The following is a 23674-nucleotide window of genomic DNA, read 5'->3' as shown; positions in this document are numbered from 1 at the left end:
CCTGTAATTCTGAGAGGAAAATCTCCAGTAGGATAACGTGCTCTCTCTGTGGCCCCAGCGCCTGTTACAAGGCACCAAAATCCTCTCTTTTGTTACCGGAAGAAAGACATTGTTTGATATTAAACCTAGTTTATTCTAAATCTGGTATCCCTACGCAGTCCTACTTGTAGGTAACTTGGGGGTCGAGTTTCTTTCAGCTGCCTGTTGAGTGCATTTCTGTGTCTGATTCAGCTGGTAAAATCACCACCAAGAAAAAAAATCACTTCAGTGAATTTACTCTTGATGTATTTCCAGCTTCTATCAAGCAGTGAAGTGAAATGTCTCAGTGGCCCATTTGGTAATTGTTTTGCTTTTTTTGCTGAACGTCAACGTTGTCCTTGATGCCTGTCCCTCATTTCTATCATTTTTGACAGAAAATGTTGTCTAATAGCTTTTCAGTTGTCTCAGCCCCTCCACTACTGCTTCTTCATGCCCTACAGTCTGCCAGCTTAAATAATCTGTATCTAATGCCACAGCCTTGGATCCTCTCTGTACCTTCAGCACAGGCTGGGAGGGGTTCTGGTGGGCACCAAGCTGCTCATGAGCCAGCAGTGTGTCCTAGGTTCCAAGAAGGAATCTGGTCTCCTGGGCTGTCTTTACAAACAGAACTGCCAGCAGGTGGAGGGAGGTGATCCTTGCCCTCTCCTGGGGACGGGTGAGGGGAGCATTGTGTCCAGTTCTGGGCTCCTCAGTGCCAGCCAGCCAGGGACACACGGCAGCAAGTCCCTCAGAGGAGCAGTCAGTTGATGAAGGGAGGGGAGTGTGTCCCAGGAGGGAAGGCTGAGAGAGCTGGGACTGCTCCCTCTGGAAAAGAGAAAGCTCAGGGGGGATCCCAAGCTCTCTGAACACCTGACGGGAGGGTCCAGAGCTGTTTCCAGTGGTGGGCAGCGAGAGGCCAAGAGGCGATGGGTATGAAGTGACCCCCGGGACGTCCCCTCTGGGCATCAGGAAAGCCCTTTTCCCTGTTAGGCTCCCAGGCAGGCTGTGGCAGAGATGTTGCCAAGCTGTGTGAGCACAGCCCCAGAGGGCTTCAGATGCCCCTGCTGAGCAGAGGCCTGGGCTCACAGCCCCTTCCCCAGGCTGTGATTCTGTGCAGGGGGTGAGCAGCAGCCCCCAGCACAGCGAGATGGGGCCTGGGACTTTGGGCAGGCTGCAGGGAGCTCAGGCTGCCCTTGGCTAGAGGGGAGCAGCTGGTCCTGGAGCTAAAGGTAAACTGAAGCAGCATTCCCTCACACTTGGTATCCCGGGTGCTGGTGGAAGTGAGAGAAAACCTGTCAGTGTGACGTAGTCTCCCCTAAGGAAGCAGCTGGGAAAGCCATGTTGAAAGGAGCAAGGCCCACGGGCTGCTCTGCGGTGCAGTGGTCGTGTTGTGCACTCTTTGGAGAGGGGAGGTTATTCCAGGTGGGCTCCAATGGTCCCTTTCCAGCATCCGTGAGTCTGTGATTCAGCAGCAGTATGACGTGGCAGAGCCCCGTTGGAGGCTGAGAATCCAGCCCTGACATTCTGAATGTTTCATGGCACAGGAGTTTTCCTGTGTGCTTGTTACCCTGAACAGCATCTTCGGTGCTTGTGTCCGAGTCCTCCAGAAGAGCACTTGGCACTTGTGTCTCTTTTTTTTCTCTGCTTTTCTTTTTCCTCTGCCCAAGAGCTGAATTGTGTGCTGTGTTACATATGTTGCAAGATAAGGCAAGAGACACACAAGTGGTTCTTTAAGTGGTTTCTCTAAAAGATTAAAAAAACAAAGAAAGCAAAGAGCTGTGTGTGACAGCTTCATTAAAACACCTTGTCTTTCCAGATGAGAAGGAGAGGTTTGAGCCTTCCCAGTTCCAGGACTGAATATGCAAGGTGCAACCGAGGCTGGCTTGGCGGCAGGAGGAAAGTTTCCAGCTGCTTCTGGTGCAAAGCTGAGTCTGGGGGCTGTGCAGAAAGGTTTTGTGACCTGGCAGTGGCTGGTGGAGTGCCGGGTAAGTCCCTGTGCTGGGGCTGCTCTCAGCCTTTGCTCACTGGACTCCACAGAAGCTCTGTTTTGTTTCAGTGTAAAAGCTTTGCTAAAGAGCCCGTTGAGTGTGTAGAACAGGGTTTGAGTTCTCCGTTCTCAGCTCTCTGAGCATCTCAGCGACCACAAGCAGTCAGGTTACTGTCAATTTCTTCTGTGTGCCCGACCGCGCTTTGGCTCGGGTCAGTTGGCATTCTTCAGAGTGCAGGCTGCAGGAGCTTGGCTTAAAGGAAAACACATGGGAATATGTTGCCTTTCGTTGCAAAGGCACGACCCGGTTCCGGAGTGGCACGCGGTTGCTAAGCAACAGACGCCGAGGTGGGATGAGCAGCAAAGAGAGGAGAGCGAGAGTTTATTGAAGCGTGACACAGGTTTATATAGACACACCTAGGGCTTCAGTACGTCACTTCCGTCGTGTCACTGGTTGCATGGTATTGGCTATAGGGAGAGGGGCCCTGAGTTCCCGTTACAACGCGAGATCTTCCGTTCGCCAGGCCCTATCTCACCACATTTCCCCCTTCCCTATGTTCAGTTAAGTTACCAATATCGAAACCTAAAAATAAGCTTAAATCAAACATATTGCAGGTATCGGTAATCCAGAAACTATCACGGACAAAACCATGCTGTTATACGTTGCTGCACCGAGGCTAAAGAGGTGGCCGGCCTCCCAGCCATCAGCGAGCAACGTCTCCCGGTGTCAGCGTCAGACTGGCCAGGTCTGAGACTGCACGCCAGGGGTCATTTACTTTGATATCCCAGGATTACTGATATCCGCAACCACGTTAATTCTCTCAGATTAACACACATGCTTAACTAAAACTAGCTAAAACACAACAACCGAAAAGACACTCGTGATATTAGTAAAAAATCCATGTAAAAAAATATATATCTGAAAAACACATATAAAAATATACACCAGAAACCTGAGTAGAAACACAAGGCACCGTAGATGGGTGCGAGTTAGTAACAGGTTGGAAGCTGAGGTAGCTAGGGCACATATAGTACATTACGTGACCCAAACAAGGGTTTGTAGGGACTAAATCACAAGGGGATATCTGAAAGCTAGGGGGCCCTGAGGTGATGACTTTTTGCAGTATCATCTGATCCTCCCATCTTCACAGCACCCATTCCTGGCACAGGAGTCTCAGGTACGGCGGAAGTCTCAGGAGCGGGCTGGACGCTTGTTAACTGGTCGTCCTCTCTTGCCATCGGGACGTACGGGTTAAGAGGGCGTCCGATGAAATAGTCCTGTGGACAACAACTCACAGATTTCATTAGTTTTATTCTGGAGGTCTGGTTTAATAGACTTAAGCGAGCAGCATTTAACTCTGCCGTCATTTTTGACAGCGGCATACCCTCGCCCTGTCAAGACCAGTCTCCACCCATGTTCCCATTCTCCCAGCTCATCTCTAATTATGACCAGTGGTCCTTCTTCTAGTGCTTGGGTAAGTCCCCCGACTCCACCCACCATGGGGGCATCTACCAACTCCCATCGTGAAGGCCAAATCATCTCAGGAATAACTGTAGCATCTGCTCCAGTGTCAACCAAAAAGGGGATACTAATGGTGGTGTCATTTGGGATATTATAGAGAGAACAGATCCCCCACACCACTGGTGGGTTATTACATTTTACTGCCAAGGCCACCTTGGGGTCTCTCCCCCAGGGGGTGGTCCTTGCTGTCCCTGAGAAGGAGGCGGATTTGGCTAGGCCGCCGGCTGGACCATGAAGTTGGTCACCTCTCGAGGGGGTGGCAGATTCGGGGGTGCCCCACCCCATCCAGGGTTGGCACAGTTGGGTCGCCCCACATTCCAGGTGGGAGAGGATCGCACGCAACCTGGATGTCCTCTCCCCGCCCTGTTTCCCTGATTTTTAGCTCTATGGTCCTTAGCAGAATGTCCGTTCTTTCCACAGGTCCAACACGGTCCTCTAGATCGGTTCTTGGGTGGGGGAGGTGCTTTTGGTGGGCCCTCCAACCGAGGGCAGGTTGCCGCAATGTGGCCCGTCTGGCCGCATTTAAAACACGCCATCACTGCAGTCGATGTGCGGGCAGCCGTATGAATTGGAGCCAGATGCTCTTCATTTACAACATGCTTAATCATGTTTGCAAGGCTTGACCCCACCGGCAGTGATCGTAAGACTTCTCTGGTTTTTGAATTACATTGTTGGTGTAAACAGTCTGCAACAACCGGACCTTTCACCTCTGCGGGCAGGGACAAAGAGTCAACCGCTGATTGGAGGTGATCTACAAAACTTATAAAGCTCTCATTTTCATCTTGCTTTATTGTGGCCCATAGCAATGACTTGATAATAACACTGGAGGCTGTGCGAATGGCTGCTCTGGCTGCATGGGTAGTTGTCATAACTTTGTGGGCCCATAGGCCTAAGGCTTGTGCCTGAGGGGTAATCATTGTTGGGTCTGTACCCATTAGTAGCTGTAGGTTGGAGCCATGTAATGGGTGATCCGCCCCAGTTACTTGGGCTAGTCTCTTCATGCAGTTTTCTTCCCAATCTTGTTTAAATACAATCATACCTGCCCCATCAAACATCAGTCTGCAAACATATTTTATATCATACGGGAGCATGTCATCTCCCCCGAAAACCCCATCTACGAGGGTGCAGACCATAGCAGAATTAAGCCCTTTGTCCGGAATTGCTTTAACAATTGCCTGCACAGCCTTAGGATTTACCAGCGTATTGCTCCTCTGTCCCCCACCCGCCACCTGGACCGGGAACACTCCTATGTCTGGGACCAAGTCGGCGCGCACATTCTGTATTTCCTCCCAGTTCGTGAGAGGGATCTTTTCAATTTGCAGTTCCTCTATATTGCGGGCAGGTATATTTTTGCTTTTAATCCTATCTGCCGCCGTTTCTTCCTTCTCTGAATTTGACTCAGTACCGGACGACTCGTCCGAACTAATACTTGATCCAGAATCGGAACTCGATTGACTGGTTATTTCCGGACTCCGGTACTTTTTTCTCGAGCCCCGGTCCCGCCGACTCCCTTTGCGAGTGGGCGAGCTCTGGCTCCGCCTGCCCCCCCTGCGGGTGGGCGGGCTGCGGCTCCGCCCAGGTCCTGGGCGGACGGAGGAGCTCCGGTCCCGCCTACCGCCCCTGTGGGCGGGCGGGGTGAGGCTCCGCCAACTTCCTGTGCGAGCACGTGCGCTCCGGTCCCACATGCTCTGCATGCGGGCATATTTTGTCTCCCCATGTGAGCGTTTATTCGGAATGTTATCGTGTTCGATTCTTAGCCCCTCGCTTGCGCTTCCTTTCCATCTCCAAGCGTCCCCACCGCCCTCCTTCCCCCCAAGCTCTTTCCCCCTCTCGGCGCACGCACGTGTTGAAACCGGCGCTCCCTCCCCGCTCCCGTCGGGCACACTCGCGCCCTGCCCCTTCCCCTGCTGTTCGGCGTTGTAGTGGGGGGCGTATGGCGGTGGCCTGGCCCCGAACCCTTCCGCGGCGATCCTGGCTTCCTCAGCCAGCCTGTCCCAGAAGGACTCTGCCCGGTCTCGGTCCTCCGGCGGGGGCGCGGCAGATGGGTTCTGCCGTCCCGCGGGACTCGGAGACCTGGGGCGGCGGGGCGAGGGTTCGCGGCCGCGGGATGAGGACCCGGCCCCGCGGTGAGGCGAATCAGCGCGGCTGGAAGGGGACGCGTCGCGGCGACTCGGGGGAACGGCGCGGCACGAGGAGCCGGCGCGGGGGGACGGGGACTAGGCGCGGGGGGACGGGGACTCGGCGCGGGGGGATATATCGCCCTCCTGGAGGCTCTGGGGCTCTGCGAGGTCACCGACCTCTGGTGGGCGCGAGGTCTGCGTGGTCACCCCGACCCCCAGCTTCGGGACGGCCAGCAGACAGTCCCTTGCTGCCCTCCAGGTCTCCTGTTCCTGCATGGCCGTCTGCAGAGCCTGCCGGATCTTCCCCCATGCTTTCAAAGTTTTCCCACTACCTGAGGAGATCGTCTCCTCGGCCAGCGCCACTGTGCACTTGGGCCAAACCTCTGGGTGGAGAATATCCACCGGGTGCTCAATTGCTCCCAATTGTATTAACCTCGGAACCGCAAGTTTAAAATCGATTGTTGTACAATCAATACCCCACTGCTTATGCAGTTGCGATACGACCTTAAGAAGGGCTTCCATCCTTCTCCGTCCGTCCGGTCTGGAACACGTCCTCTGGGCATGAGCCGGGAAAGCACACCTCCGTCGACTCCGGGCTGGGACCCAAAAACTTCCATCAGTCGCTAGGTACAGGACCGTCTACGGCCTACCGCGACCGGGAACAAAACTGCCAATGACCGTTTCCCGTCAATCTCCGGGCCTGGAACAATATTCCTTCGACCCCCTGACTGGGAAAAGTATCGCACAACCCTAACTAAAGTGCTAGCGCTGCCACTCCAACGATTATTAAAGTTTAAGGCCGGGTTTCGGCACCACTTGTTGCCTTTCGTTGCAAAGGCACGGCCCGGTTCCGGAGTGGCACGCGGTTGCTAAGCAACAGACGCCGAGGTGGGATGAGCAGCAAAGAGAGGAGAGCGAGAGTTTATTGAAGCGTGACACAGGTTTATATAGACACACCTAGGGCTTCAGTACGTCACTTCCGTCGTGTCACTGGTTGCATGGTATTGGCTATAGGGAGAGGGGCCCTGAGTTCCCGTTACAACGCGAGATCTTCCGTTCGCCAGGCCCTATCTCACCACAGGAATATTTTACCCACATGGGTAAAAGTGGGTCTTGCCCCTGTAACCAAGGTCCCCTGTGCTGGTGTGAGGTGGGTGAATGCTCGTTTCAGGTGTGTGGTCTGTGGTAGCAAGGCCAAGGGGTTTTCCCCAAGGATTCTGCCACCATGGTGTGCTTTGTGCACCCTGCCCTGTTCTGTTGGAAAGTGCTGGTGTTGAGAGGAGGATCTGACATGCCTAGTCCTGGACCTACTATTCCAAAGGGTTTGTTGTTGGCAGGAGTGAGGCCATGGGCTCTGGCAGGTGTCAGGGAGGGAGAAAGGAGGGGGTGGTTGAGTCAGTAGGGGGCACAGGCCCTGAGGAATTGAAATGTGCTGGTGAAAGAGCTTGTAATCTCATGTGCACACTGTGTGTAGAGAGCAAAGAGCAGAAGAGCAGGTGCTGAGGGAGCAGGTAACAAGCAGATGGAGGCAAATGAGGTTGAAAGGCAGTATAAAAGGAAAGAAGCACTACTTGTAGATGTAGACATTCCATTTCCTGCCTGGCTCAGTTGTGTCCATTGAGAAGGGGTCCAGATGGCAGGGAGGCAGGTAAAATGCAGGTTGGGAAGAGGACCCTTTCTGTCGTCCGGCCAGCCTGGAAAAGGTGTGTCAGGGATTTCAGCATTTCTTCTGCAAGACTCTGAAAAGGGGCTTCAAGGAGAACTTTGGCCGTTGCAGATTTGCGGCAGCGTAACAGAAATGGAACTGGGGTGACCAAAATGTCAGAGGGGAGGAGAGGAACTGCCTGGGGGTGGCCACAGTCAGGCTGCTGGCAGCTCTGCAGTGGGGTGGCTGGTGGTGGGCTGGAAGGGGGTTGTGTAGAGTGAAGTCACTGTGCTGTTCTTTGGCAAGAGGCTCTTCTGGTGGTGTTCCAAGAGCTGGTAGCAGGAGTGAGGAACCTTGCCTGCCCCTGGAGCATGGCTGCTTGAAAGTGTCAATGTCCAACTTGTTAGAGTCTGTGGGTTTCCATTCCCCAGTCTTAGGCAGTGCCCACTGTGCTGGGAAGTGTTCCTCCTAGGAGTGGGGCTGAGGGGAAGGGACAAATGCTTTGCTGCACTCATGGAGGTGCAGGGGTCCTTGGCTTGACTTGGCTGCCCCTCTGGAACAAGGATGTGATGAGGTGATCCCTGCTGGGTGATGAGGTATTGTGGCACTGGAGGTGGTGAGGTGAATTCCCCCTGGTCAGGGAAGGAGCCTGGCTACCAGAGAAATGCCTGTGCTAAACCCAAGAGGAGTGAGGAAGCAGCATCTTCTGAGGAGCAGCTCTGAAGCTGAAGTGCCTTTGAGGATGGACACTTCAAGCTCATTTATGGGGCACTTGAATTATGAACCTGCAACTTGATATGCTTCATCTCCTGTCTTGACTTCCTTTGCCCTTTAGAAGACACTAAAAATGAGACCCTTGCTGGGACTGAGCAGCTCCAGTAACTTCCCTGGAGGGAGGAGGAGCTCCCATGGCTGTGTTAACTTCTCCACCTGTGAGCAAGGTGTGTTGCCAGTGCCATTAGCTACTAATTTTATAGTTGGGGTACAGCTGGAGATGTGGGGGGTGTGCAGTGATGAAGCCATTGAGGTGGTGGTGGTGATAGGGAGCTGTGTGTTCTGGGTATTGGAAATTACCTGACGAAAGGTAATTCTGATTGGGCTTTTAGGAGAGGTGAGAGACTGGAAAAGTAGAGGCTGTACTCTACCTTCCAAGCTCCAGGCTGAGCTCTTCCACCTTTCTAGGCTGGGCAGAGACAGGCTGTGTGTAGAGAAGCATCTGAGAAGCTGCCTAGATCAGTTGGGCTAGGGTTGGATCCTTGAGTTCTCTGTCTCTGAGGCTGTAGGGGAGGGCATTGATTGGAGATATTCAGGTGGTGCAGAAAAGAGAGAGATGAATTCTTGCTTGGTTTCCTCTTCTGACATCATCTGGTGAGTCTGGGGCACTGTAAGAGCCCCTTTGGCAATTGCATCCCCAGAGAGCAACGGGAAGAGAGGAGAGGGCATCAACATCTTTGGCTTCTCAGCTCTTGCTGAGAGATTTTTAAAGTGGGAGAAAGGCTGTAACTGAGAGGTGCCAGAAACTGAAGAGCTGTGAGGAGAGCACAACCTGGAGAGGGAGGGAGAAGCCGGGATTCCCAGGGAGGTGCTGGGGCCATGGCAGGGCACGTGTACACAGGGCTCTGGGATGAGATGGAGGGTAGAGGAAGGTCCTGAGGGGATGTAAGAGAGGATGGGGCCTAAGGGCAGCCCAAGAGGTGTTGTGTTCCCCTTAAGCTGCCCCTCCCTCCTTTCCTCCTCCCACACTTCCCTCCATTTGGCAGGATGGCACGGAGACCCCCCAGCCACCCCAAGCAGGCCTGGGAGGAGGTGAGGGCTCCTCAGGAGAGCAGCTCTCCAGCAGGACCCTGCGAGGTGACCATGGTCCAGCCACTGCAGATGAGTGAGTGAGGGGGGGCTCCTGGGGGGCTGGAGAGGGTCCAGAGGAATCCCAGGGAGTGGGAGTGCTGGGATGCCGGGATGCTGTTTCCATGGTGTTATGATCCGAGTTATTATTTATATTTTGTTTGCTAGGAAAATTCAGCCACTACTCATAGATGACGTGTGAATTTACAAAAATAACGAGGCTTTATGATTTAAACAAGTTAAAAGGATTTATTTAGGATTTATACAATTAGTTACTTTGGAGAGAAGAGTCGTTGAGAAAAGAAGGAGGGAGTAATCAAGATGTTATCACCGTCCGCTGGCCCTGGCCTCTGGTTGTAGTCGGGTGCGTGGGGTCTGTCGCTCCTGCCGCTTCTCTGTCCTGTAGCTGAAGCTGAAGTGCCGAGAGAGGGGAGGGGGGGGAGAAGAGCCGCGCGCTTCTTTTTCTCTTGGAGTTTTATACAGCAGAAGGAGTTCTGTCTTTTCATAAATCACTGGCACACAGACTTGCTAGAAATAACACAGATTTTGTCATCTCAGGAACTTCTCTTTTATTTATTATTATCTTTCAGTCCTTGGTACCCTGCTCAATTTATTACCTTTGTCTGGACCGTGTACCTGGAGGCAACTGGATAAGCAGTCTTATCTTTAGGAGCTTGTCAAGCATGATATAAAACAGAAGCTAGTTAAGTTTGGGGAAAAATCTGTTAATTGAGGATGTTTGGTATATTTTAAAAGGAGCAGAAAAAATACTGATTCAAGAGACATATTTTGTATTTTCGAAGTGTTTACATCACATGGCAACAGGGGTACCACAGGCAGGGGACACAGTGGTGGTGGTGCCTGACTGCCAGGGCTACTTGGGGTTGCCAGGCTGCATCCCTCCTTTGGGAAGGGGGTCACACTGGAGTCAGCAGCAGTCAGGAGCTGGAGGCAGGAACACACAGATTCAGGCTGGGATGGATCAGGAGCACAGGCAGAGGAACGGATGGAATCCTCCCAGGATACAGAAGCAAACAGGGGCAGGAGAAGAAGGGGAAGCAGGAAGGGGTTTGACCCTTGTGATCCCTCAAATTTTTACTGAGTATGAGGTGTATGTGATGGAATACTCAGTTTGGTCAATTTTGGTCATTTATCTTGTCCGTTCCTCCCCAAAGGAGGGTTGCAGGTGTGACCTTTTTACTCCTTTTCTCTTTCCAGAGCCCAAAATGTTCCTCAGAACCGAGCAGTGTCCTTGGTTCTGCACACCAGTCTCTAGCAGTAACTGTAAACATTGAGTGTTATCAGTCCCAGAAGCAAACACTGACTGAGAAACTTGCTGTTCATTTCAGCAAGTGCAGCTACTTACAGGAGACTGAGCTGAAAGCAAAAGTACAAGACAGAAAATCACCTTTATCCTGGCCCAAACCAGGCTAGAAAAGCTGAGCTGGGGGGGGTTGAGGGTTTGAGGGATCTTGGCTTGAAGAGGAATAGAGGGCTGGTGTGGAGAGCTTCAATGTGGGAGCCCATCCTGCTGGAGGAGCTGTTGGGACTTGTTGGTGCTGATTGTGTCCTCTTTGCAGCAGGAGATGCTGGAGAAGAAAGTGGAGGCCTCCGTGGTGTGTGGAAGAAAGCAGAGCAGAAGAGTGAGCAGAGGAAGCTTGGATGAGTGAAGTGGAGGTAGGAGGCCCCATGGGCAAAGGGACCTGACTGTCACACCAGAGCATTGCCAGCACCTTTGCTGCCCTGGCCAGCTTTGTGCTGGGTGAACTCCCTGTAAGCAGGACTGGGGGCTTGGGCCTCTGGCTGTTTTTCCTCTGGTGAAGCTGCCCAGAGAAGAGGGGCAAACCTATAGGGAGGGCAAGAAACACTGTGTTTGGAGGGTGGAAATGGAAGGGTTATTATTTAGAGAGGAGGGCAGTGTTTATCTTGGGTGCAGGTTAGAGCCTGGAGCTTCACTGGGCTTGTTTGATCTCCAAGAGTGTCCTGGTCTGAGAGGAGCAGGAGAAAAAGGTGCCTGGGACAGGGCAGTGTCAGGTGCTGATGTGGCAGTGAGAATGGGGAGCTGCGGGAGCAGCAAAGAAAATGCGTGCAACCAATATGGTTGATAAACGACCTTCTGGTTTATTGCGCAGCAACTTTCGCTTATATAGTGCTTCCGTGACCACACCCCTGCCACCAACATAACTTTTTATTGGACACCCGGTGTGTTTACCTGTAGCACAGAGAATCCCTGGTGCAGGTAGCACCGGAGTATGGGCCGATCTAATTGGCCTCCCAAACATGGGGTTGGGCATAGTAAAGGGGTCGCACCTCCTATCTCTTCGAGAATATTCAGGAATATTCTCCAGCATTCTCCAAACCTCTCTAACATTCCACAACATATCCCCCCTTTTCTTTTTGCACAAGCCCATGTTTGGTTTAAATTTTTGCAGTGCTAATTTTCAAACAAATACAGTGCAAATAACAAAAACGTGCAAAACTTAAGGATACATTCAATAATATAATGCCCTTTTAAAACAATCTAGAAACTACTCAAACCACTCAATTAATGAATCAAACAGGTTGATACATTCAATGTTGTAATGCCCTTTTGAAATAATCTAAAAACTATTCAAACCACTCAGTTAATGAATCAAACAAATTGGTTAACAAGTTATCAAACAGATTTTGTTGTCTTAATCAAGTAAGAGTCGACTTCGCATTTAAGACATGTCTCTATTTCATACCATCATTCATACTCACACACTCTTTAACAGAGCTCTGTTCAATATCAGGAAGGTCTGGCGTCCACTAGTGCAGAGAGCCAAAAGAAGGATAGGAGAGACTTATCCGACGAAATGTTGTCGGGGGGCCCCTATAAGCGTCTCCAGGTCTCACCGGCTCATAGCATAACGGAGTCCTAGGACCTTCATAGTTGCCGAATTGTGTTAAATTTAAGATTGCAACATTCAATTACTACATTCATAACGGGCGAAGTCTGGTTTTTTGTTTTTTTTTTTTTATTTTTTTATTTTAAAAAGCAGTATGTATTAATTTTACTATGTGCTATGTCCTTTTCCTTTTCTTTTTCTTTTCCTCTTTTTCTTTTCTCTCTCTCTCTCCTTTTTTTTTTTTTTTTTTTTTTTTTTTATGGTGATCTCGTAACTACTTAATATACTTGTTATGTAACTATTCACAACCTTTTGGTACTTAATAGAGGTCCATGTCCTTGTACCTCAAACCGTTCTTCAACAAAACCTTTATCTTTTTCATAATATTAACAGCTTTGGCAAATAACTTATCAAGTATCGCTAACATACAACTAAGACACATTACAGTTATCAAGATAATACAAAGTACGAGTAAACCAATCTTACATAAACCTTGAGGCCATCTGGTGAGGCCAAACCAATTACTAATTCATCTATACCGAAAAATACTACATCTTGCTTGATATTTTGATTATGTTCTAATAACTGTTGTATCTACTTATGTATCGATTTAGAGTGATCACTCAAGTTCATATCACACATACCATCAAAATCTTCATAACCATGGCCATGAGCTAAAAACAAAGAATCAATTGCAGCTCTATTTTCTAATACTGCATGTTGTACAGAAGATAAATCATCAGCTAATTCAGATAATACCTTGCTGGTATCACTAGCATACTTTACCACCCAACAACTCAACTTCTTCCGGTTCCGATGTGCACGAGCGGCAGCTGCTCCCGGCAAAAAATAGAAGTAACAATCACCTGCCATTTGGACCAAAGGTTAACATCGTCATCACATCCCTGCGCTAGTATTTGGGCCAGGCCTCGCTTCCACCGCACACGATGGGTACTGTTCGGGTGTGCGTGAGGCATAGCTAAGCTCAGTTGACCAATGGTGCAAGGCCCTCCAACGGGACGGGATGGTATACCTAACCATGCCAAATCTCCGCAAATTAAAAAGTACCCTGATGGTAATTTCCTAGGAAGCTGTGTCCCAAGCGATGGGTTAGTAGCACCACGGAGGGTGTAGTTGCACCACTGGCTGAAATTGCCCATTGGGAAAACATTGGTAGTAATGCATTGTCTCCTCATGACTTCTGTGCAATCAGTGGACAAGCTACTCATCCAGAGACAATAAATGGCATTTAGATGTAGGAATAAAGGCAGCATGTATTGATAGCACAGAACAATTGATGGAGACAGGCTGGTTATCATTCAAACCATGGAGTGAACATAGCCCCGGGTATGCTAGATAAGCACGGGACTTTCTACAGACTCCCTTGCTTGCAAGATCTCCTGGAAAACAGATGAGTGGTGTAAAACAGAGGTTGTTATCTCCTTACCATGTAACTAATCGCGTAGTAACATGCTAACTGTAACTAATCAATCAGGTAATTCCATATGTTATGCGAGATAAGAAAAAGGTATATAACTGTGTGTAAAAGTACAAATAAACGGAGTTAGTTTGCATCAAACTGTTTCCCCGTCCTTTGTGCGGCAAATGGTGACCCTGACGTGATGCTGGACATGACGCCGGGGAACTCGACGTAATGCCGGGTAGAAGTTGCTGAAAGAAGCATCCGGCCGCAGTCTCCGATAACGTCGAATAGGCTGAAAGGAAGCCTGGAAGTGGGTGGCCACCCCATTTTGCACCTCCTCGCGATTGGCAGGTGAGATCGGAGAAACATTGATATGGGTAGTCAGAGTTCCCATGAAGAAAAGGACGTTTATAGACTTATGAGAGAACTGTTGCTTAAGCAACAGAAAGAAATCTCGGATCATGAACTTAAGCTCATGTTAAAATGGGTTTGTGATAAATTCCCAGATGTTACTGCTGTTACTGTCTTTAAATCTGAACTGTGGGATAAAGCAGGGGTCCGTTTATGGGACCTGAGCACGCAAGGGGATCAGGAAGCAATCAAACTCCTTTTTTCCTGGCGAACAGTATTTGAAGGGGTTAAAGCGCGGGAATCGAGACGAGCAGACACTCCTTCTGCCGCTTCTGCAGTTCCCAGCGCCCCTCCGCTACCAGAGGGAAGAGCGCAGAAAGATGCTCCCCCTGTCAGAACTGTAGCCAAAGTAACCAGCCCGGATTTGCCGAGAGACGATCCGTTCGAGTCCGATCCTTTCGATCCGGGGGGAGAGCCAGATCTGTTTCCTGATGATCACGATCCATACGCGATGCCACGCGGCAGGGTGCTTTCGGATCTACAGGCTGCCCGCAAATATACTGGACACATGCGATCTCAAAGGACAGACCATTGAAACAATGTAAACTTAAAAACGGGTGTCAACAAGTTGTGTTAACAGGTCTTATTGACACAGGCGCCGATGTTACCGTAATCTCCCAAGCTAAGTGGCCGAGCCAGTGGAAATTAATTCGCACTGCACAGCCACTAGCAGGAATAGGGGGAATTGGTAACAGTTATCAGAGTGAAGATATTATTCAAATCATTGGTCCAGAGAATAGGGTAGCTAGTGTTAGACCTTTTGTATTGCCAGTGCGATTGAATCTGTGGGGAAGGGATGTTTTGTCACAATGGGGATTGCATTTGGAAACGGGTTTTTAACAAGGGTCACTGTAGAGGGGCGTGAAATCCCACAATTAACCTGGAAAACACAGGATCCAGTGTGGGTGAACCAGTGGCTCTTATCAGAAGAAAAACTTAACGCCCTAGAACAATTGCTACAAATTCAATTAAAAAAAGGACATATAGTCCCAACTTTCAGTCCGTGGAATACTCCTATTTTTGTAATTAAGAAAAAATCAGGTGGTTGGAGATTACTGCATGATTTACGAAAAGTTAATGCTGTTATGGAGCCAATGGGAGCGTTACAACCAGGTCTCCCCTCACCAACAATGATCCCGCGGGAATGGAATTTGATTGTTATTGATTTAAAAGATTGCTTTTTTGATATTCCTTTACATCCTGATGATGCACCTAAATTTGCCTTTTCTGTGCCTAGCATTAACATGGGAGCACCTCTCAAACGCTACCATTGGACGGTTTTACCTCAGGGCATGAAAAATAGCCCCACAATTTGCCAGTGGTACGTGGCCAAAATATTGGCCCCAGTACGTCTTGAATTTCCAACTGTAATATTGTATCATTATATGGATGACCTGTTAATTGCTGCTGCCGCTGAGTGTGAGTTACAAAAAGCAATAGAATCTGTGTTAACTGCCATCGATCAGGCAGGTTTGAAAGTTTCACCAGAAAAAATTCAAAAACAGGCCCCCTGGAATTATCTAGGGTGGAAAATTACCAATCATTCCATAATTCCACAAATGCTATCGATTAATACTCAGATAGCCACACTGCATGATGCTCAAAAACTTTTGGGATCTATTAATTGGTTGCGACCCCTTCTGGGTATTTCAAATTCTGAATTGGCTCCTTTATTTGATCTTCTTAAAGGAGACGCAGACTTACTGGCTCCTAGACACTTAACACCCTCTGCGGAATCAGCATTACAAAGAGTTTGCAGAGCCATCGAACAGAGGCAAGCTTCTCGGTGGGACCCTAATTTATTCTTTCAATTAATAATTTTAGAGGATGGTGTAAAATATTGTGGCATGATTTTTCAGTGGGACACCACGCTTACAGATCCATTGTTGATTCTAGAGTGGATTTTCCTGCCCAATTAATCCTCTAAAACTATTTTACAGCGGCCAGAGATGTTTTCTCAAATCATTATGAAAGCCAGAGAGCGACTGTTAATTCTTTCCGGCAAATCTTTTTCTACAATTTATATGCCTGTTACTGAATTGTATCTTTCTTTTCTCCTACAGAATTCACTTCCTTTTCAGATTGCCGTACAGGACTCCACGGGACAATTTTCAAATCATTTCCCTCCGCATAAACTCTTTCACTTGTCCTTTTCTCTTGCAGAAGTTCCAAAGAGAAGTGAAGTTCCTTTACAAGCAATTACTGTGTTTACAGATGGTTCAGGTGCCTCTCATAAAGCTGTAGTTGTATGGAGAGACCCTGAAACCAAGGATTGGCAATCTGATATCACCTTCCACCCAGGTTCTCCTCAGCTTGTTGAATTAGCAGCTGTGACTAGAGCTTTTTCTCTTTTCAATAACCAACCTTGTAATATTATTACAGACTCGGCTTATGTAGCAGGTATTGTTCTCCGAGCAGAAGCTTCAGTGCTCAGAGAAATTTCCAACTTGCAACTGTATAATCTGCTCAGAGCACTGATTGATCTTATCAACAAACGGCAACACGCCTTTTTTATTATGCATATCAGGTCTCACACAGCCCTCCCAGGCTTTATAGCCGAAGGAAACAAAGCGGCTGACCTGTTAACTATGTCAGTGCTTCCTCTTCCTAATCACTTTGAGCAGGCTCGCCTAAGCCACATGTTCTTCCATACAAACGCTAAAGGGCTCCGCAGACAATTTGGTCTCACTTCACAGCAGGCGGCTGATATCTGCTTGCCCTGATTGTCAGCAATTTACTTTTCAGCCTTTAGCAGGAGGAATTAACCCTAGAGGACTCCAAAGCCTTGAACTATGGCAAAGTGATATTACTCATTTTTCCGAATTTGGTCGTCTTAAGTATATACACTCTTCCATTGATACCTTCTCCGGAGCTATTTATGCATCATGCCATACAGGAGAAAAGGCCAGAGACGCCAAAAAACACTTTTTAAAAGCATTTGCCTCTCTAGGAGTTCCTCAAACAGTTAAAACAGATAATCGCCCTGCCTATTCTTCTCAACTTTTGAAAACCTTTTTTTTCGGAATGGGGAATTAAACATGTGACAGGTATCCCCCATTCTCCGACAGGTCAATCAATTATTGAACGTTCCCATCAGTCCCTTAAGAAACTTTTACTAAAACAAAAAGGAGGAGCTGGTGGACTGATATGTACACCAGAAGAAAGATTGCAAAAAGCTATATATACTTTCAATTTCTTGAATTGCTTTTCAGACAATGCCCCACCAATTACAAAGCATTTTGCAAGTAACCATCTTTTTAAATTTCAGGAAAAGCCCCCAGTACTAGTACGGGATTTGGAGTCCGGGAAAGTTGAAGGCCCATTTCCTTTAATCACGTGGGGCAGGGGCTACGCTTGTATTTCCACAGAGGCAGGACCCAAGTGGTATCCGGCAAAGAACGTTCGTCCATATCGCGAAGGACTGCCGAAGGAACAGAAATAGCACGGATCTCTCAGCACACTCAAAATGCTATACAAATGGCTTTGTATGTTGCAATTGTTTGTATATTTTTATGCTGTATTAGAAATCTCGCCAAGGCAAAACATGTGGGTAACATGGGCAAATGAAACTGGCACCACTGATTTTTGCATTGCCATGGCCTCGGCTACAGATCCTTTTCGTACCTGCCTCATAGGTATCCCAGGTTTTAATGTTTCTCTGTTTGCTGACTTTTCAACTGGATCTTGCGAAGCAAGCCCTTCACTTGGAAATTGTTCAGCAGAACTGATTTTGGGGCTGACTAAGTCACTCCCCTGGGATCCACAAGAATTAAATCTATTGGGATCCCAGGCAGTCGGCAATGTATCAGGAAACTGGACACCTACTTGTATAGTCTTTGGTCCTAAGTATGCTGCTAGGGCATACCCTGATACCTGGCCGGACATCAGTCCTACATCTGGAGATTATAGACTGGGATCAGGATATTGTGGGTACAATGGGTCCAAGCCAATGCCGGTGATAGGGAATACACATAACCCAAAAGCTAACATTAAACTTATTTGGGTTAGAAAAACTGCTAAGGCTTTGCCCCCCACAGTGTTTCTGATCTGCGGTGATAGGGCCTGGCGAGGCATTCCACGTAATGCAGTAGGTGGACCTTGCTATCTAGGCTCATTAATGCTTTTTGCTCCTCGCTATGCTGAATTAAGGCAGATAGTTAACCCTATATATCATGCTCGTAACGCAAGAAGTCTAGGCCTCACACCACAGTGTGATGATAATGTTAAGCTTTTAAATGTAGCTGCTAGAACTGCTTTAGCTCTTTTTATTCCTGGTGCTGCCGCAGGAAATGCGCTTACTTACCTCGCTAGATTAGCATGTTGGGCTGAAAAGCAAGCAAATATTACTACTGAAATTTTAGATAATCTTTTAGTGGATCAAAATAGTTTGCGACACGCTTTATTGCAAAAACGTGCTGCTATAGATTTTTTATTGTTAGCCCAGGGTCATGGCTGTCAGGAGTTTGAAGGCATGTGCTGTATGAATCTCTCTGATCATAGTGACAGCATCCACGCAAGCATCATGCAGTTGAAGCGTCACACACAGAAGATTCAGCAACAAATAACCCCCCTCGGCGATGCTTTCACAACCTGGCTTCATGATATGGGACTTACAGGATGGCTTTTATCTTTTGTTAAAATTCTTTGTTATACTGGGTTTGTAATTCTGATTTTGCTTTTGTTATTGCCTTGTCTTTTTCAATGTATCCAGCGAATACTTGATAGAACTGTTTCTAAAATTTTTCTTGTGCAACAGAAGGGGGGAGATGTAGGAATAAAGGCAGCATGTATTGATAGCACAGAACAATTGATGGAGACAGGCTGGTTATCACTCAAACCATGGAGTGAACATAGCCACGGGCATGCTAGATAAGCACGGGACTTTCTACAGACTCCCTTGCTTGCAAGATCTCCTGAAAAACAGATGAGTGGTGTAAAACAGAGGTTGTTATCTCCCTACCATGTAACTAATCACGTAGTAACATGCTAACTGTAACTAATCAATCAGGTAATTCCATATGTTATGCGAGATAAGAAAAAGGTATATAACTGTGTGTAAAAGTACAAATAAACGGAGTTAGTTTGCATCAAACTGTTTCCCCGTCCTTCGTGCGGCATTTAGAGAGTCTATAAGGCTTAATTCTTGGGGATAGGGCCCAGCAGGCAGACGACTAACCCAAGTGTCGTAGTCACTTAAGCATGCAACTAGACTGGCCTTGGTGGAACATAGACTCTCGGTGTGAAATTGCACTTGTGTGTGGTTCATTGCTGCTTGAAACATTGGCCACGTCTCTTCAGAGGCTGGTACACCAACTAAATACGTAACAAAAGGCGATTGGGTGGTTTTTTTTTGTTTGTTTGTTTGGTTTTTTTGGTTGTTTTTTTTTTGTTGTTGTTTTGTTTTTTTTTTGTTTTGTTTTTTTTTGTTGTTGTTTTTTGTTTGTTTGTTTGTTTGTTGTTTTTTTTTGGTGTCGCTAGACTGGCACAAAAGGAAGTGGTGTTAAGCTGACACGCAAGGGTAACCCAGACATTCTGTCAAGGGTCAAAGTTCAGGAAGGCAAAACAATCAAAGTTTAAAATGACAATGAAACCTATGATGGAGTCAACACGGCAGTTTCTATCTTTGAACATGTTGAGCACTTAATACGGCTGTCTCTGCTCTTGAGCTTATGCTTTCAAATTCGGCGGAGCAGGTGCTGGCTGAGTCTGCTTGCTGGGAACCTACAAGGTACCTGTAAGGGTGGAAACACACATCACTTTTGCCTAAATATTTAACCTCTGCTGGTCCTTGCCATATACCCGTGGTGGGGTCTCTGTAGGTCACATACAGTGGAGCTTCTGAAGGGTCAGCTTGTTGGGCTATTGTCCCATGAATATATGCTGGCGCTAACTTTTGGTCCCCGAATATACACAGATAATTCAAGACAAGTAGAGTCTTTGAATAATCGCTCCTGTGGGTCTTGTAAATCTGTGAATTTCGTCAGGTAGTCTTTTAATGTTTGATTTGCCCTCTCTACTACAGCTTGACCTGTTGTCGAGCGGGGAATGCCTGTAATGTGCCTGATTCCCCACTGTTGAAAAAATCGAGCTAACTTGTCGCTAGTATTTGCTGGTTCATTATCAGTCTTTATCTGCTCTGGCACACCCATGATGGCAAAACCAAGGGTGAGATGTTGCATCACTTGCAACGCTTTCTCACCAGACCGAGCTGTAGCCCAGATAAAATGACTATAAGTATCAATAGTAACATGAACATGTTTAAGCCTTCCAAATTCTGGTACATGAGTGACATCCACTTGCCATCTTTCATTTGGACCAAGATCTCGGGGATTAACTCTGAGGCCGAGACCAAGTCCCTTTTGGTTACACTGTGGGCAGGCTTTTACGATGCCTCTGGCCTCATCCATGGAAATCTGGAAGTGACGATGGAGTCCTCTGGTGTTCTGGTGGAAGGTAGCATGCGCATTCCTTGCCTTAGTAAATTCGTCCATGGGTACGGATAGCGAAACCAGTTTGTCTGCTCGGGCATTGCCTTCTCCTAGGCCGTCAGACCATTGGTGACTCCGAATATGAATGATAGCATAAGGTTGATCTCTCTGTTGGATGGCAGTCCGCAGCTGACGAAATAAGTCATTTAATCGCCAGTTTGCGACGTCTTTGAGATATGCGTCCTCAATTCGCTGTACAACTCCCACAGCATATAGGGAATCTGAGACAACATTAAGATGTACATTCAGCCAGCGTGAAAAGGCGCAAACAATGGCTGCCAACTCTAGAGTCTGTAGGGTATCGTCCTCTTGTGAGGACAGGAGTTCATGGCACCATTGCTCCTTATCTTGCAAAGTCACTGCGGCTTGTTGTGAACGTTTTCCTGCATCGGTAAAAACCATTACTGCATCTTGAGGGGGTTCCTCAGATCGTTTTGGAACGGGAATCCATTCATGCAGGGACATCCACTTTAACACCGTAGATCGCAACGGAGAGAGATCAACGGCTTGCGGTGCTTCTAGGAGACTTGACTGTAGGTCTGGAGAGTGCTGCAAATACCAGTCCAACTCTCCTTGCTTCATTGGAAGATAAATTGTGCTAGGTTCATCTCCAGTAATTTGTATAATACAGGTTCGGCCTTTACAAATTAGAAGGGCCAATACCTCAATCTTTGTTTGGATTGTAGTTTTTGGCTGTAGTGGTCCGAAGATCCATTCTAACACATGGATATCATCAGACCTTGTCTCCCCCTTTTTCTTTTTGGACTGCGTGAGAGCTCCGAGTAAATGTTGTTTACCCGTAAGGATGGTTAAGTCTATGGGTAAGTTTACAGCACGGCGATCCACGGAGTGCTGAGATATTGTCAGGCCAATTTCAGTTATGGCCTGTTGTTGAGCTGCCAAAAGAGTAACAGGGGAGGCAGGATAGGTGCCTTTAAGAAGTGGTCGTAACGGTTCTAGGTGATCGTTTGTTATACCGATCACAGGGCGTAACCATTGAACATCACCTAGGAATCGTTGTACATCAAGTAAGGTATTAAGAGTCAAATGGAGAGCAGCTTTTTGAGGTCTAACTTGTGACTCAGTAATATGCCATCCTAGGTACTTCCATGGTGGTGTACGTTGTATCTTTTCAGGTGCTATTTGGAGTCCCTGGTGACTTAGCTATTGTGTTAAAGTGTTCCTGCTGCTCAGTAAACGGGTCTTGTTGTGCTATTAGTATGTCATCCATGTAATGATAAATTAAGGCATCTGGCCATGCTTGCCATACTGGCAATAATGCTGCATCTACAAACAGTTGACACAAAGTTGGGCTGTTTTCCATGCCCTGTGGGAGCACTGCGCACTCAAATCGTGAAGCAGGGGCTTCTCTGTTAAGGGCTGGGAGTGTAAATGCAAATTGCTTTGTGTCTTGTGGGTGTATGTGTATGATGAAGAAGCAGTCTTTTAGGTCTACTATAAGTAGATGCCAATGCTCTGGAAGCATCGTGGGGTTAGGCATTCCGGGCTGAAAAGCTCCCATTGCTTCCATCTGGGAATTAAATGCACGTAAATCATGTAATAAACGGTACCTGCCAGACTTCTTTTTAATTACGAAGATTGGAGTATTCCAAGGGCTAGTTAATGGTTGTATATGCCCTTGCTCTAGCTGTTCTTGTACTAAGATGTGTGCTTGTCTGAGGCTTTCTCGCTTCAGCGGCCACTGCTCGATCCATATTGGCTGTGATGATAACCATGTCAATGGGATCGGGAAAGCCCAAGGAGTGACTACCAATAAAAATGGTCTCTTGTGATCAGGCGTGCTCCGATCTGACTTAGTACGTCTCGGCCAACAGGGGCCTGTACATTTGTGGGCATGATGGTGATGAATTGAAGAGACGGCTGCTGCATCAGTTAATTGTTGTGTCAGGACTAGCTGGGCAATTCGAGTTCCTTTTGGAATTACCATAGGTGGTGTCCAAGTCATAGCTACAATACAAATTTTTCTAGTATAGTCACTGTCTATTACTCCTGGCAAGACAAACAAACTCTTAAGTCCAGCAGACGATCGTCCTAATAAAAGGGCTCCACATGGTTTTTCTTGATATTTCACTGGATCGGTGATACCCGTAGGGATCTTTTGGGGCTTGATGTCACTGCGAATCACATCTACTGCGGTTGCCAGGTCCAGCCCGAGGCTTCCACCGGTTGCTGGTTGGAGGGAGGTGGGTGGCTGGAGTTGTTGTTGAAGGGAAGTGGAAATTGGCTGGTTGTCGAAGGGAGGTAGAGATGGCTGGTTGCTGAAAGGAAGTGCGGGTGGATGGTTGCTGGAGGTAGGTGGGGGTAGCTGATTGTTGGAAGGGAGTGGAAGTGGCTGGTTGCTGGAGGGGAGTGGAAGTGGCTGGTTGCTGTTATTCGAAGGGGTCCACACTAGAGCCGCAGTTGGGGTCTTTGTGCCATGGCTCCTCGCGCTCGTCGATCCGTTTCCCAGGTATCTGCAGACTTTGGTAGCATAAGTGTTCGTATTACAGTGTTGACACCAGACTGTGGCTTTGTGACAATGCATTCAAAGATGTCCAGTGTGTCCACAGCGAAAACATTTGTCGGTTGATCATTGCGTCTGTCTGGCGTCGGCAGGATGTAACGGGGCTAAGGCTGCTAAGGCTTGGTGCTGGATTGTGAGAGCTTGCTGTTATGCTTGCTGTTGGGCTAAAAAGGCTTGTTGTTGGGCTGCAAGAGCTTGCTGCTGGGCTTGCACCCTACCTTTCCCTACATCTTGTATTGCCTCAATTAACATTGCCTGAGTCCCTACTGGTACTCTAGATAACCGTTCCAGCATCTCCTCAATTGATGCTTCTGATGGCATGGAGGAAATTATATTTTTCGTGGGAGTATTGCTATTGTCTAGGATACACTGACGGAGCAATGTAGTTTTCATTTGATCTGGTACACAAGCCTGGTTGATGGCATCAGTGAATTTATCTACAAACTGTGAGAACGGCTCATCTCTGCTTTGCTTAATTGACATGTAAGATGGGACAACTGGTGTAGTTCTAACTTTACTCATAGCTTCCCTTGCAAATCTCATGAACTCTCTTATTATATGTGGGCCTAATCTTGCTTGTGCCTCAAAATTAGCATATTGTCCACAACCCATAAATTGATTTATTGTTATCCCATACAGGGGGTCATTTTGTTCTCTAGGAATGTTTACAAATCTGTGAGATAATGTTTGCCAGTGGGCTCGCCATAACAGTAAAGGTGATTGAGTCATGATCATTCTCATAATTCCTTTTATGTCCTCTGGGAGCAACAGTCCTGAGCCCCAGATATAACTTACCATTTGCTTAACTGGTTCACCATGCAACT

General features: G+C 47.8%; 1 protein-coding gene across 6 annotated transcripts in view; it reads left to right on the top strand.

Annotated features, from left to right (window-relative positions):
- Positions 1 to 23674, top strand: part of LOC139790699 (maestro heat-like repeat-containing protein family member 7) — a 90843-nt gene that overhangs the window by 47312 nt on the left and 19857 nt on the right. The window contains exon 11 of one of the 6 annotated variants that reach the window (XM_071732569.1): positions 10353 to 10558. The exons of the other annotated variants lie outside the window; for them this stretch is intronic. The gene's annotated coding sequence lies outside the window, so the exon portion shown is untranslated. Of the gene's footprint in view, positions 1 to 10352; positions 10559 to 23674 lie in introns of those variants that run through there. 6 annotated transcript variants of the gene reach the window in all.

The sequence above is a fragment of the Heliangelus exortis genome, unplaced genomic scaffold (assembly GCF_036169615.1).
Source record: "Heliangelus exortis unplaced genomic scaffold, bHelExo1.hap1 Scaffold_131, whole genome shotgun sequence".
Lineage (NCBI taxonomy): Eukaryota > Metazoa > Chordata > Aves > Apodiformes > Trochilidae > Heliangelus > Heliangelus exortis.
This window is presented reverse-complemented; position numbering and strand designations above follow the sequence as displayed.